The sequence below is a fragment of the Tribolium castaneum genome, chromosome 7 (genome assembly GCF_031307605.1).
Source record: "Tribolium castaneum strain GA2 chromosome 7, icTriCast1.1, whole genome shotgun sequence".
Taxonomy (NCBI): Eukaryota; Metazoa; Arthropoda; class Insecta; order Coleoptera; family Tenebrionidae; genus Tribolium; species Tribolium castaneum.
The window spans coordinates 17,160,213-17,174,968 of NC_087400.1; the positions used below are offsets into that span (position 1 = coordinate 17,160,213).

At 30.6% G+C, this 14,756-nt stretch overlaps 1 non-coding gene across 5 annotated transcripts; it reads left to right on the forward strand.

Annotated features, from left to right (window-relative positions):
• Positions 1-1,276: 1,276 nt before the first annotated feature.
• LOC103314204 (uncharacterized) lies at positions 1,277-11,745 on the forward strand. Of its 5 annotated transcripts, none has more exons than XR_010334884.1 (5): positions 1,277-1,692; positions 1,732-1,909; positions 9,058-9,375; positions 10,925-11,005; positions 11,058-11,745. It is a non-coding gene; the product is annotated as an uncharacterized LOC103314204 (transcript). The 5 variants fall into 5 exon arrangements; XR_010334883.1 differs by having other exon boundaries at positions 1,745-1,909; XR_010334885.1 differs by having other exon boundaries at positions 1,748-1,909.
• Positions 11,746-14,756: the final 3,011 nt, after the last annotated feature.

Consider the following 14,756-nt stretch of genomic DNA (forward strand, 5'->3'; position numbering starts at 1 on the left):
CCAAAAACGCAGTGAAAACCATAGCTTTCCATTTAAAATAAGAAAGTTAATAGCAACTTCCGGTATAAGCGAAAGTGGTGCCATCTTAAAAATATTTTCGTTGAGCAAAACTCAACGGAATATGACTCAGTACCAACTTTCAGGTAAATATCTTTATTAGAACTTTCTATATTTCTAATGTGGGATTTAGACAGAACAACCTGTATAAATTTGATTCCGCCAAGTTCAAAAACTTTTCAATATTTAAAAGAATTTTTGCAAATGTATGTTTGCCAATTGGTTGATTTACGCATCTACCTGCCTGATAACGAAGAAAAAAATGAAAAATGCTGGTTATCTTTTTTCGAATTTCGAAATACAGGGTGTTTACGGTCTTCGTAATCCCTTCAAAGGGATGATGTGAGTGATAGTAGAAACCCATAACGCTATATAAACTTGCTCGAAACGATTTAGGTTGAAGGGATCAAACAAAGAACCAGCGGACGGTCTGATGATGTTGGACTAAATCTAGACTCATCTGTAAAAAGTACGTTCTTACACTTGTCGTCTCAACTCTCATAGCGTTGTGCAAATTTAAACCCTAATCTCTGATGAGCTACCGTTAATTTATGATCTCCAGCTGATCTTTTAGTAAACGGACCTGCTTCCTTGAGTCTCCTCTAGACTATTGGAGGTAAAATATTTACTTTACGAACGCCTGCTAGTCGCCTAAACAAGGTTAGTTGATGACAATCCACAATCTTAGTTGATGACAATCCACAATCTTACTTAATGTTACTTAATCGAGTAGTGGTTGAGCTCCCACAAAAAAGCTCCCCGGCTTTTTTTTGTGAACCTCTGTTTTACAAAACCGTGAGTGTACGTCCCGCACATTTCTTTCTTCGCCATCAATGCTTGAAGCAACAATTTTTACAGAAATTTCTGGTAGCATCTTACGCAAATGAGTCAAACTGTTATCTAATAAGCAGTTTTGAATAACAAAACACAATTTAAACCAAAAACAACGTGATAATTGAAATTATTTACCTTATACAAAAGTACACAAAAACGGTTTAACGCTGGTGTAGCTCCAAAAAGTACAATGTACTCATGAAAATTTCTTTTAAATCCTGTTAAAACACTAGTTAATTAATTGACTGAGTAAAATTTACACAAAAAAATAAATTAAAAACTTCAAATTTCAAAAAAGTGAAGTGTTTTATCTATTATTTACAAAAGCATTATCTTATTTTCAAAGGTATAAAGAACATTCACTGGTTTACTGCTTTAGTTTTGTTTCATAGATAAGCAGCGAAACTTGTAATAATGTTTTATCATAGAAAACATTTTAATTTCCTGCAAAACTGCTTGCTCAGTTTCTAGTGTAGTATAATAGTTATTTATTCGACGAGTTTGAGTGTAAATCGGACGTTTTATTTCACGAGTGGTTTTTTAAACCTCGAGTGATAACGAGAGGTTTACCATCCACGAGGTGAAATAAATGAACCGATTTACACGAAAACAAGTTGAATACAACATTTTATTCTTCGAATTAGACTCAACAAGGCTTAAAATTGCTTAAAATCTGTTAAAAATAATCTGACGTTTCGTATTGAGAAATGCCAAACAGTTGTCAAAACTGTCTTACACAGGAGAAAAATCCGAAATTCTGACAGTGTCGAAGAATAAAATGGTTTAAAATATTCATTGGCTGTAAGTGTTTTTTTATTGTTCGCTTTAAGTTAAGGTCAGTTAAAACCAACAGCAGAAAAAAAAGAAGAGGTAAGGTGTTTCGGAGTTGGCAGATTTAGAATAAAGCGCATAATCCTATCTACATAAAGAATGTTAAGAAATATGGTTTTCTACATTTTCTTCTTTATACTGACGCAATGTCTGCCACATATGGCTTCAACAAATTCTTCAATAACAGGCATGTCCACAAGAGTTGAACTAAAACTAGAATTATTAATTATTTTGCGGGAATAACTTGGTTCCAGTCGTCGCACAGTGCACCGTCTCATAGACAAAAATAAAAAATCTAAATATTTTTAAACATTTTATTGATCTTTTATCATTTAAAAAGCAGTTTTAAACTACTGCTTTATACACACGTCTAATTGGTTGCTTTTTTATGCCAATGGGTGATATTCATAAAAATTAGTATCTACTTATAAGTATTAGTTTTTACTTAAAAGTAAAAAGTAAAAAGTTCAACCTAAAAGTAAATACTTGAATCCATATTCATAAAAAGATGCTTATTCTTATGAGCAAATACTTACATCATATAAGTATCTACTAACATGCTTGCTTGGTTACCGCCGGATTTGTCACAAATCGACAATTGTTTTTATTTTGACGTTCAAAATGTAAATGTGCCTGTGGAGTTCTTAGCTAAATTTTTGGAGTGCTAGGTCGACCACTTAGAAACAGAAACATCACCGTTTCATGATTTTCTAAACATTTCTGAAGAAAATTTTAAATTATATTTCGGCTTTTTGTGGACCTGGAATCACACAAAATGTGCCGAAATAGACCAATTTGCGTCTTAAGATTTCGAACATGCTAAGTATTATTATATGATCTATATGATTATATGTATATGATTAGTACAGCTTAACTTATGGTCAATGCATATTCCCAGAAAATTAGTTTTCTCTATTAATTCAATTTCTTTAAATGATATTACAGTTTTATTCGGTTTCTCTGTATTCTTGTGATTACATATTGCAAATGAATGCAGTAAGTTTTTTCAAAATTTAACTTTAATTTATTTTTTTCATTTCACTTTATTACCTTATTCATGCATATATTTGCTTCTTTCATTGTATCTGTCATATTTTCACCCCAAATTAATATGTGTCATCAGCAAAGTTAACTGCACTATTGTTGTCTGAGGCTGTTAAAATGTTTAATAGGTCGTTTATATAAATTATGAAAAATAAAGGCCCTAGTATACTACCTTGGAATACACCTCGTTTAATTAGAAGTTTATTTGATGTATATACAGTACTGGTTCTTGTTATTGTGACCTGTCGATATCTATTATTAAGATAAGATGTGATCAACTTTAACATAATTCTTCTTATGCCGTATTTCCTTAATATACTTATTACGATGTTATGATCTAGGTAATCGAAGGCTTTGGAGAAATCTAAGAAAATTCCAAAAACCACCTTTTTTCTTCTAATTTATCTTACAGATCATTAGTGAAGCTAAATATAACTAAGTCAACAGATTTCCTTTTAATGTATCCGTGTTGGAATGAATTCAGTAGCTGAAATTTCATTAAAAAGTTTGTAATTCTGGAAGATATAACAGTTTCAAAAATTTTAGAAAACGATGACAGCAGACTTGTTGACCTATAATTTAATATTAATGTTGGGTCACCTTTTTTGTATATAGGAAGTGCTCGTTTTAATTGTTCTGGGAAAATTCCATAATCTAAAGAGTTTCGAATAACAAAAGACAAATATGCGCTAATTTCTTCATTATAGTATTTAATTATGTTATTATTAGATATTTCGTCGAAGCTATTCTTATTTTTTTAATTTTGAATTATAGTAATAATTTTTTGACTAGTAAGTAACTGGGTATACGTACATAGTTTTAGCATTAGATGAGATAGTATTATGATTTGACTTACTTCGTACAAAGGGCGCTGAATTAATGAAATACTGGTTAATGTCATTAACAATCTGCTTAAGATCACCTTCGATTTGAATTTCACAACATTTTTTACTTTTGCCACAAATTTTGTTAACAATATTTCAAGCACATTTTGATTTCTTGTCTGCATTTTGAATCCGTTGTCCATAGTAATTTTTACGTGCCGCTTTAGAGTCACGTCGTATTTTTTACTTATAAAGAATAATATTTATAATATTTTACTTTAGGATCATTTTTATAAATATTCTCTTGTTTTTTTTCTTTTACTTGTTTTTGAGGAAAACATTTGTTAAATTTAATAATATTTATAAAATTGCTTCATTGAGCATTGATATCATTGCGATTACATGCATATACTTTTTCCCAACACGTTTTATAGCATTTTTAAATTTTATTTTGTTTTGTTCATTTAAAATTCTAATGTTTTTTACTGCATCAGTTTTGTTAGTATTATTTTTTATGCTCGTAGTTAGATGTATACCCATGTGATCCGATATGTGTGGTTCAGTTAGCTAGCACTGATGGTTTTCGAGTTATTGACATTTATAAAAAGTTTGTTTAGTGCGTGTTGGCGGAATTTTGGAAATAGACTGGAATCGCCAAGAATACTCCTGAATTGGCAAAATTCTAAACAGAATCGTTTAAAGAATCCGAACATCTAAAATTGAGTTTTTATCTAAAACTGATGCATGTTCTGATATTTAATATTAATATTAGGTAACTCTATTTACTCGGGTTTTTTGATAGTTCAAAAAAAGTCTCCCAAACATCGTTTGATTATGATGAGCCCGGAGGCAAAACGACGAAAAATCATCTGAAAAATCTGAACCTACCCACCTCTGTTACTTACAATTACTTATAGCTTTTTAACTATTAAACTATTTTAACTATGATCCAAAAATTGGTTTGGTGCTTGAAAAAAAAATATCGAATTTTTAATCGAATAATTTTAAATTTATTTTTTATTTATACATTAAAATGATAAATCGGCTTTTGTAAATTTATCTGGGTCATTATAATTATTTTTCCCTCATTAGAAAATGTTGCATTAACCATTGCACATTTCCTGCTGAAAACCCTCACATTTATATGAAATTATCATCGGCCGCATTTTTTTGCCTAGCTCTAAATTTTTTGAATTTCTTGGTACGGCAAATATAGCATCTTTTGTTAAATTATTTTTTCTGTAGAAACATAAGTCTATCAAATAGCAGACTAGTGTTTTCATAAGTACACGCTAATTTTTGTTAGTAACTTCTCTATTTTATAAATATCGACATAAGAAGATACTTATTTTTTCTGATTTTTAAGTATATGCTAATACTACATAAGTATTAGCATCTACTTATTACTACAAAAGTATATATTTACAATTGTATGAATATGGATGTAAGCATCTACTTAAAAAAATATCAGTATAAGCATGTTCTACTTTTTATGAATATTTTTCTACGAAATGACTTTATTAGTTTCAATTTTTTTTCTTCTATCGCTCTTTTCGGGTAATACCTGTATGCAGAAAACCATCGCAAATATGGAGTGTTCTGATCAAGGTATGTACTACAGCCGGGAAAAAAACTATTCACCGGTCAAACTCTTTGCTTACGCTGCGCTCGCTTGCAATAATGGTTGAAACTAACTAGTCGGGGAGTAGGTATAAAATATAAATATGGAAAAACTCTTATTTATTAGAGAGTCTGGTCCAAAGTCGTAGTCGTCGATGACAAAATTTTTTTGAAAAATATCTTTTATAGAAAATTACCTACGTCGATAATTATAATATAATGTATAAATCATATGGTCATAATAAAAAAACTTGCTTTTTGCTAAATGAATGAATTAATAATTCATTTCAATTAAATAATTTTATTCGATTTTGCCCAATTGTTTAACCATGAGGTTAATCAGAATTTTTTGGGAAGATCGCATCACATAAGAAAATTTATTTTATCTTACAGGTTCAGTTGTGAAGTTACATTATGCAAGTGAGATAAAGCTGTTAGTTCTACTCACAAGTGAGTAAATCTGGGGAAAAACAAGGAAAACAATGAGACTGTTTATTTCATAACTATAGCAACACAGGTCACAACGAAAACTGATACATAAAACAATGCTAATGTTACAGGCACATATTTACTAAATTTCTTGGATTTTTTTTACAATACACATGTAAGAAAAAACGTCACATGTTATCGAAATGCCCTTATAAAGCTAGTGAGAAGTGTCCCACTCGTCCATAAGCGCATTCGTGGGTCAAAATTCGCACTCGTATATAATGATGCATTTCTATCACTTATAATATAATATACTTTTTTATTGCTTAAATAAAAAAATTATAAAAAATTAACTGCTTAAATATAAAAATATTAATGAAAAATTAAATAATTAACTACTTAATGTTAAATTAAACTAAACCTACAACTGTAACATCGACAATTAAACTACAATTTGTTTATTATCAAAAAAAGCCAAAAATTTCCTAACATTAAGGAAGCTTTAAAAAATCATGAAATATTATTTTGTACTTTTACATATTTTTATTGTTTAATGTATATACTTTAAACTAGCAGTTACCCACGACTTGGTCCGCGTAAATTTTAATTGAGACTGATTTTAAATGTTCCGGTATCAGTTTTCATAAATCTAACTTCAAAAATAGCGTATTTTAATATACAACCCCTTTTGGGGGTGGAATTTCTAAAAATTATAAAATACAGGTTTCTTCATTTTTCATCGAAAACCCACATATTAGCTGTTTCAAAACTATAAAAACGCCAACGTCGCATTTTACTCATTTTTTTTTAAACAACATTGATAAAATTGTGAAATAGTTATTAATGATTAGATCTCTGATTGAGACTATAAATTACATTAGCTATTAATTGTTTGAAGTGTATGAATAATTTATAACAGCTAATTTTGAGAGAAAATGCGACGTCGGCGTTCTTATAGTTTTAAGACAGCTAATTTTTATTAGTAGAATTTTTATAGTTATGCCTCTTATTAGGGGTGGAATTTCCAAGTCTTAAAACATGTGTTTTTTATCTCTAACGGAAATTCCAAGTTTCAATTTGTATGGATATAAATTACGGATTTTCATTTAAATTTTAACACCCCATTTTACCCCCTTAGGGGTTCATTTTTCGAAAAACCTGAAACACATCTTCTTCATTTGTAACGTAAAACCCAAATACCAATTTTTATAGATATAACTTCAAGATTTCTGGAAAAATTATGGATTTTTTTGTTCAAATTTGTACACATCATTTCACCCTCTTAGGGACTGATTTTCAAATAATGCGTTCTTAGCGGAACTCTACATCCTCTGGGGAACGTATCTTCCAAACTTCATGTTCAGTGGTTTAGGCTGTGAGTTGTCTGTCAGTCAGTCACGTTGTGAACAGTAATCAATTTAAGAAAGTAATTCTGTAATTACTTCTGTATTGTTATGACTTATGAGCGTTCCCAAAGGTTTTATAAATTTTAAAATCCTAGTTTGTAAGCAAAAATATTCTCCTCTGATAGAAAGACATTTTTTTAGAGAAGAAATTGTTTTTGGTTGGTTAGGGCAGAGATGTAATTGAACTTTATATTTTTCGCGACGTTTCGATTTTAAATAAATCATCATCAGGCTGCAATAGTGATACGTCTTGCTTGAAGATGCCATGTCAACATTGCAGCCGGCGATCGTCAGTTGGAAGTGAAAGACAATTGAGTATAAAGTTTTAACATTTAAACTTGATAGTCAAAGTTGCCAAATTTGTTAACAATCTGAGAACAATATCACAAGGTTTAAAAGTCACTCGGGCTTAGCTACAATTCTTTATTTAAAATGTTTTTATTTAAACGACAAGTATATTTGATCAGTAAAAATAATAAATGGACAGTAAAAATAATAATTGCACAGTAAAAATAATAATTTCACAGTAAAAAAAATGCACAGTAATAGTATATTATGATACGAGTTTTATAAGCCGCAATTTGTCGCACGCACGAATTAAGGGCACAACGAGCGCAGCGATGAGCGACAAAATAGCTTACAAACTAGATATCATACAGTATTTTTTCTACTTTTAACTTTTTATACCAAAAAAAGTTATTTCGAAATTTAGAGAATTTTATGGCAGTTGACAACATTTGCGCGCAGACAGTGAAATAAAATTAATAATTTGAACCGTCATTAGTTCATTCGTACAAATGTATTCTGAAAGTGTCTAAGACGTTTTGCAATGTACCCCTTAACAAATAAGGGCTTTTGTGGCAAATACGTGGTATTTGAAAATTGGCCGAAGGATAATGAGATCTCAAATTACTTACTTGCACTGGCTTTTGAAGTTATGTTTGTACATTACTCAAAAGATGTTCGAAAGGGCCACATATCAGGACTGGTACAAAAGCCTCTGAAAGTTCGTATTTGATTAATTTGATAAAATTACGCACTTGAAACAGGTGCCGATTGACACTAACAGTTCTCTCAGATAATTGTCAAAAGACTAAGTTGTCAACATTATCCAACTAACTTAACCTGGTTTTTAGTGTAAATATTATAGCACTCCGTTGGATATTATGATACGCAAAACTTCGAAACCAAAGTAGAAAAAAATAATAATTGCACAGTAAAAATAATAATTGCACAGTAAAAATAATAAATGCAAAGAAAAAATGATAGATGCAAAGTAAAAATAATAAATCACAGTAAATAATAGCATCTCAAAACTATAGAGTGTAGAATTCCACATTTCGAATTTTTTGTTTTCGAGTTTAATTGTTCAAAGGGTATGTTTCCTTTTAGTTGGTAGCCTGCAAGCTAGCTACCGAGCGTTTGTTATTTAAACTGTGCAAACTGCATCTAGATACTGTGCATATACGATTTTTTTACTGGGCAAATTTTAATACTACTGTGCGTGGTTTAAATTTTTTGCTATGCAAAAATGAATTAAATACTGATCATTTATTATTTATTACTGATCAAAGTCGAATTTTTTACTGATCGCTTTATTACTACCCTTTAGAAAAACATTCTTCTGGCGCATTTATTTGATAGGTGTGACACATATCGCACCAAAGTCTGAAAAACAAAAAATGTTTTGACAGTCAATTAAAGACAGTTTAAAAGAAACACATTCAAAATCTCCTTACAAAGAGTTTTTATTTGATTGGGATTCCAAATCCACGTAATTGAATTAGGTACTCTTAAAAACTTCACATCCTATGGAAAAAAAATACCATTAATCTACGTAATAAACAAATCTACTAAAAACTTCAGTTTAAAACGGATTTTGATTTTTGTACCAAAAATCCATTGATTCGATCAATTCGATGCACTGTGCGTCGTGCACGTTTGAAAACTGCTTTCAGTCGCAAAAGTTGTCTTCCTCCACTTTGTAAATAATAATAATTTTTCAATTGTAGATACCAAGGAAACGTACATATTGGAAATAAATTCGAATGGACAAACTTCAATAGATGCTTTCATATTTATGGATGATATATTTAAACGAGGCAAGCCTTTCCAGAGTTTAACATCTTTGAATTTTAATTCACGCTTAAATGTGACTATTACAATCGAACATAAAGACTCCAAAATAGAAGTTGCATTTGGTACAATGCATAAAGTGTTTCAAAAAGTTCAAACCCAAAAATTTAAAATAAAACTTAAAAATCCTGTTCCGGAGGCAAAACCTGATACGAAAGCAAATCCTGTACTCTCCCTTCAAATACATACCAAAGGTAAGTGCAGTTAGCAAATTAGCAGTTAGTACTCTCGTAAAAAGAGTGGTTGATACGAAGAACTATACCTTAGGAGACGAAACGAGATACAAAGTAGCAGGATCTTCTGTACTCCAAAAAAATAATACATCTCGATGACAAATCGTTTTAAATACATTTAAATTCAACCAATTCTTTAATTACTTGGAAAAAAAATGCAGAAATGTTGAGCTTTGCATTCTCAACAAACTGAGAAAAGCTGACGACTAAAATTTTCATTAGAAACATGAGAAAAAATTATTTAAATTTATAAAATATAAATACGGTTAAAGTACAAGAAAAATGTTCAAAAAAAGTTGTACAAAATGAAATTTCCTTTAAAAAAATCACCAAGACCGTATGTTTATCTTCAACGGTTTAGGCCCTAAAGACACTCAAAGACACTCAAGCGACAGATTTTCTTCAATTTGCCGGTGGTTAAACGGACGTTTTTGTAGAAAATTTAATTCTCTACAACCTCATTCCTTACACTTTTTTGTATTTTCAGCATTCTTCCCAGCGTTTTGATAAATAGGCGATAGTGCGTAAAAATTATGGCTTAAAATTATCAATTTATATTCCACCTAATATTTTTGCAAACGCAGCGAATACGGTTGAAGATACAAAAATGTGTAAGGAACGTGGTTGTGGAGAATTAAATTTTCTACAAAAATGAAGGAAATCCATGGTTTGAGCGTTTTTGAATGACTTTGGGGCCTAAATGGTTGAATACAGAGATACAGGCAGACTTTTTTAAAGAAAATTTAATTCTCTATAACTTTCTTTTTTTTTAAATATAGTTTAAGATATAATTTTTGCATTATCTTTATTTCCTATTATTGAGAATTTGATGCTCTATTTGGCTTTATTTTTTTTATTCGCCTTGTGCTAACCGTTATTGAATTACAACTATTTTTATAAATTCGTTGCTCTAAAAACTTGAACACTAATGGAACTGCGCCGCTGGTGTCAATAACGGAATTATCGAGGACAGAGACGTTTTATTTGTACGTCGTTTCATATCCTGAGTTTCAGATATCCGTAGTGATTGACAATGAAAATTAATATTTTTTTCTTATATTAACTCTTTCAAAACTACAAAAACGACAAGGACGCATTTTGCCGAATTATGTTTTTTTTTATAAAATTGTTAAAATTGTAGAATAGTTAACGATTAGATATCTCATTGAAACTATAAATTACATTAGCTGTTATTTTTTTGAAGTGCATGAATAATTTATAACAGCTAATTTTGAGAGAAAATGCGATGTTGGCGTTTTTATAGTTTTGAAACAACTAATATAAGAGAAAACATTGTATTATACACGGAAAGAAGAGTTGGCATTATCTGCTCGTGATTCTTTTCTGAAACGAATGCGGAGCACTCACAGACTTTTCTTTACTTGTATATAGAATAAACTACTATTTGTTCTAGTTACAAGGCTTTTCAGAATTTATTATGAATGTACCTACTTTCTTCTCATTGTGTAAAAATACTAAACCAAGTTGTAATTTGACTAACTTATTACAGGATCGAACACTGTTATTCCATTCAATGTTTTATGTTTAAACACTATTTCGTGCTCATTTAAAAATTTAAAGAACAGCTCAGGTAAGTTGGTCGTTTCCTTGTATTCGATATATTAACATATTTTCTTTTCTAGAAAACTTGTCTTCTAAGCATCAATTATTGATGCTTTTGGTCTTTGTTCCTTTATTGTTTGTTTAATAAGCCCCGAGTTAAGGCCCGTCCAGAGTCAACTTGTCCTTCAAATTTTTACAACACTATTTGGGCTGTCAAGACTGTGCCAGCTGCAGTCATAATCATAAATGATACCCTACAATTTCAGCCCCTTTGTCGAAAACTATCAGCATTTATGGCTTCTCGATTTTGTGAGCTTGGGTACCTTTTGGAAGTCTTTCAGTACACGTAAATTCATCATCAAAAAGAGTTATACAATGTGTTCTTTAATGATTCTCATCTAGTCGTCTGTGAATTTTTCATATAAAAACAGAAATGTGGCTTTATAGAATTAATGACAGGCATTTGGACATCGAATATTACCATTCTCCATTTATTAAATCTCCAATTCGAAAATAAACTTCATTAATAAAAGTATTTTCTTGCACGGTGTAACAATTTAGTTGCATTTTAACGAAATTTTTAAAAGAAATTAATTGAATTTCACAAATGACAGATTTGACATTTATTGCATAATTTTTTTTACATGTAAACCAATTTCAAACTTAACTAGATGAGAATGATTTAAAAACACATTGTATTTACAATGTATAAATATAATGTACTTTAGACTTAGTTTAGAGATCAAAATTGTAATGAAGTGTTTATTAAACCACTGTTTTACGAAATTGAAAATAATTACGTACAATCGTACAAAAGTTTAACCCTTTTATTAAACATAAAATATCTTTTGTGAAAAATAAAAACAAAATTTAATATTGTCATCAAAATTAAACAAAAGCACAATCAAAAATAATCAATATAGTTTAAAATTATTCTAAACTTATTACAGTTAGCAGGGTTCACGGTGACCGGAAATATGCGCCCAGGAAATAAGCGCACCGGAAATAAACGCACAGAAAAAAGCGCATGAGGAATAAAGCGCACAAGGAAAAATGCACACAAGGAATAAAGCGCACAAAGATAAAAGCGCATAAGAAATAAAACGCACAAGGAAAAAGCACACAAAGAAAAAAGCCCACAAAAAATTACACGGAAAAGTACACACATTAAAAATGCTATCGCCGAATTAACGGTTCAGTTAAACTCAAACATCTTATTTTAAAATGCTTGATAATAAAAACTCAAGGTTCTAAGCAGCTTTAATTTTTTCTCGCAATTTATTTTCTTTATTTATAACGTACTTGTACCATAATTAATAATAGAGGATACGAATTCGGAATTAGGGTCGTCCTTCACCCATCTGCTTACGGAATGAAACTTTTTTTTTTATCAAATACACATTGATTCAGAAAAACTGAGTCTGTTAGCAACAGATCTGAATTATGGATTTTATGGATCAGTCTGTATAATATGCAAAACAATGGGTTGCAAAAAAAATATTTTTATGACTATGATTTAGGGAGCTAAAGTGTCGAATTTCAGCCATTTTTTCAGTCTTTCACAACTGTTTTAAGTAACATTTTTGAAACTTATTTATAGGCTATATATTCTTCTAGAAAGTCTTTTAAAATGTGATTAGTGCTTTCTTTAATTTAGTGGGACACTTCTCACGAGCTTTATAATGGCATTTCGATTACGTGTGATATACGACATTTTATCTTATCTTATCTTATACTATTGTACATTATACTATTGTTTTCGGTGAGAAAAATCAAATTTCTCTCACAAGAGAGATAAAGCTGCCAGATTTACTCACTTGTGAGTAGAAAAACAGCTTTATCTCTCTTGTGAGAGAAATTTGATTTCTCTCACCGAAAATAGTGGTATAATGTACCTTAAAATGCACCTGTAAGATAAAGATATTTTTAGATTTATAGATTAATAATTAAACTACATAAAATTCTGAAACCACCCAAGTTTGCGTTACATAATTCTAAAAATTAGAGTTAAAATTTGATGGTTTTTATTTTCGGTATTTAACATATAAGTAAATAAAACAGCAAAGTAAGTGTTAGTAAGTCAAAATTTCATTAAATTTGTCTTCATTTGGGAACAAGGCAGCTAAGAAGTCAAAATTTTTTCTTACATCCTGCATTGGAACAAAGGCTAAGGCGACTAAAGATTTTAGCCTCAGTTTTACATCGATATCACTTTCGTACTCCGTTTTTAAACCTACACTATTAATTTTCCTTATGAGACTTTGGCATAGGTGGAAATAACAACCCTTTTTTTCCGATTCTGGAAAAGCTGTTCTAGCGGCGTTCATGCACGCTTTTTCAAAATCTAATAAAATTTTTTGCGAAACCATATTTGGAACTAGTTGTTTCATAATTTTAAACATTTTGTCAGAAATTTTTGTATCTTTTCTTAGCAAAAGTATGTAAATACAAGGCCGATAAGAACTTCCAATTTGAGCATGCCATGTGTAAAGCTGGTAAAACATATTTGGTACTTTATCAAAAGTGCCGTCTCCAAAAATTATGTCTTTATTTAATTCAAGCATAAGTTCCTTGTCGCCTAGCACCAATATTCTATCTTCTTCATATAGACCTGAGTCATATAAAATCAAATGCTGGTATTTTTCAGGAATATCAAAATGCATAGTTTTGGGGTTTGCAATAGTATGCTGTTGTCGGTGGTGCCGAAGACTTCTTGCAAGTGAGGTTGGTTTAGGCATATATGCCAATACTTCATCTCTTACTTCTTTTAAAGTATTGCCTATGACACTGCGAGTGGTAGCACTAATTGATTGCATTTCCTGTCTCATATTATTTCTAGGATTATTTGCTTCTGCTTTTTGTGGACATGAATCGTTGGCTCTTGAGTTACCTGGTTATCTTTGGTTTTTACAAATGAATGGCATTTAAGAGAACGATTAAGGCGACACCTCCAAGTAGTCACTCCGCTGTTTTTGCGAAAAGTTAGGTACTCATAACCTTTGTAAATTAAAACGTCTTTATTTTCTTCATTTTCTCGTTTCTTTCACTTTTTTTGTAATCGCAGCGTTTGCAAAAATATAAGGTGTAACACAAATTAATAATTCTAAGCGATATTTTTTTGAGCACCGTCGCCCATTTATTAAAACGCTGCGAATACGGTTGAAGATAGAAAAATGTGTAAGAAACGTCGTTGTAGAGAATTAAATTTCCTACAAAAAAGTTTGCGACATCATATTTCTATCTTCAATGGTTTGGGTATAAATTCACATTCCCATACTTGACCACCAGCAAAATGAAAGAAATCCGTCGCTTGAGTGTCTTTAGGGCCTAAACCGTTGAAGATAAACATATGGCCTTGCTGATTTTTTAAAGGAAATTTCATTTTGTACAACTTTCTTTTGAACGTTTTTTTTGTATCTATAACCGTATTTTAAGCGTTTAGAAAAATACGGGACGAAGCGGAAATTTTAAATTTTAAATAATTTTTTTCTCATGTTTCTCATGAAAATTTTAGTCCTCAGTTTTTCTCAGTCTGTTGAGAATGCGAAGCTCAACATTTCTGCATTTTTTTCCTAGTTATTCGTGAATTGGTTGAATTTAAATTAATTTAAAACTACTGGGCACCGAGACGGTATAACGTTCGAAGCGCCCTCATTTTACTCTGCCGTACTGTTTTTTTATGGGTACAGAAAATCGTTTTGAATCTCGTTTCGTCTCCTAAGTTATAGTCCTCCTCACGTGGCACTTTCAGCGATTTCAGTTAGAACTTTTCATCGGAC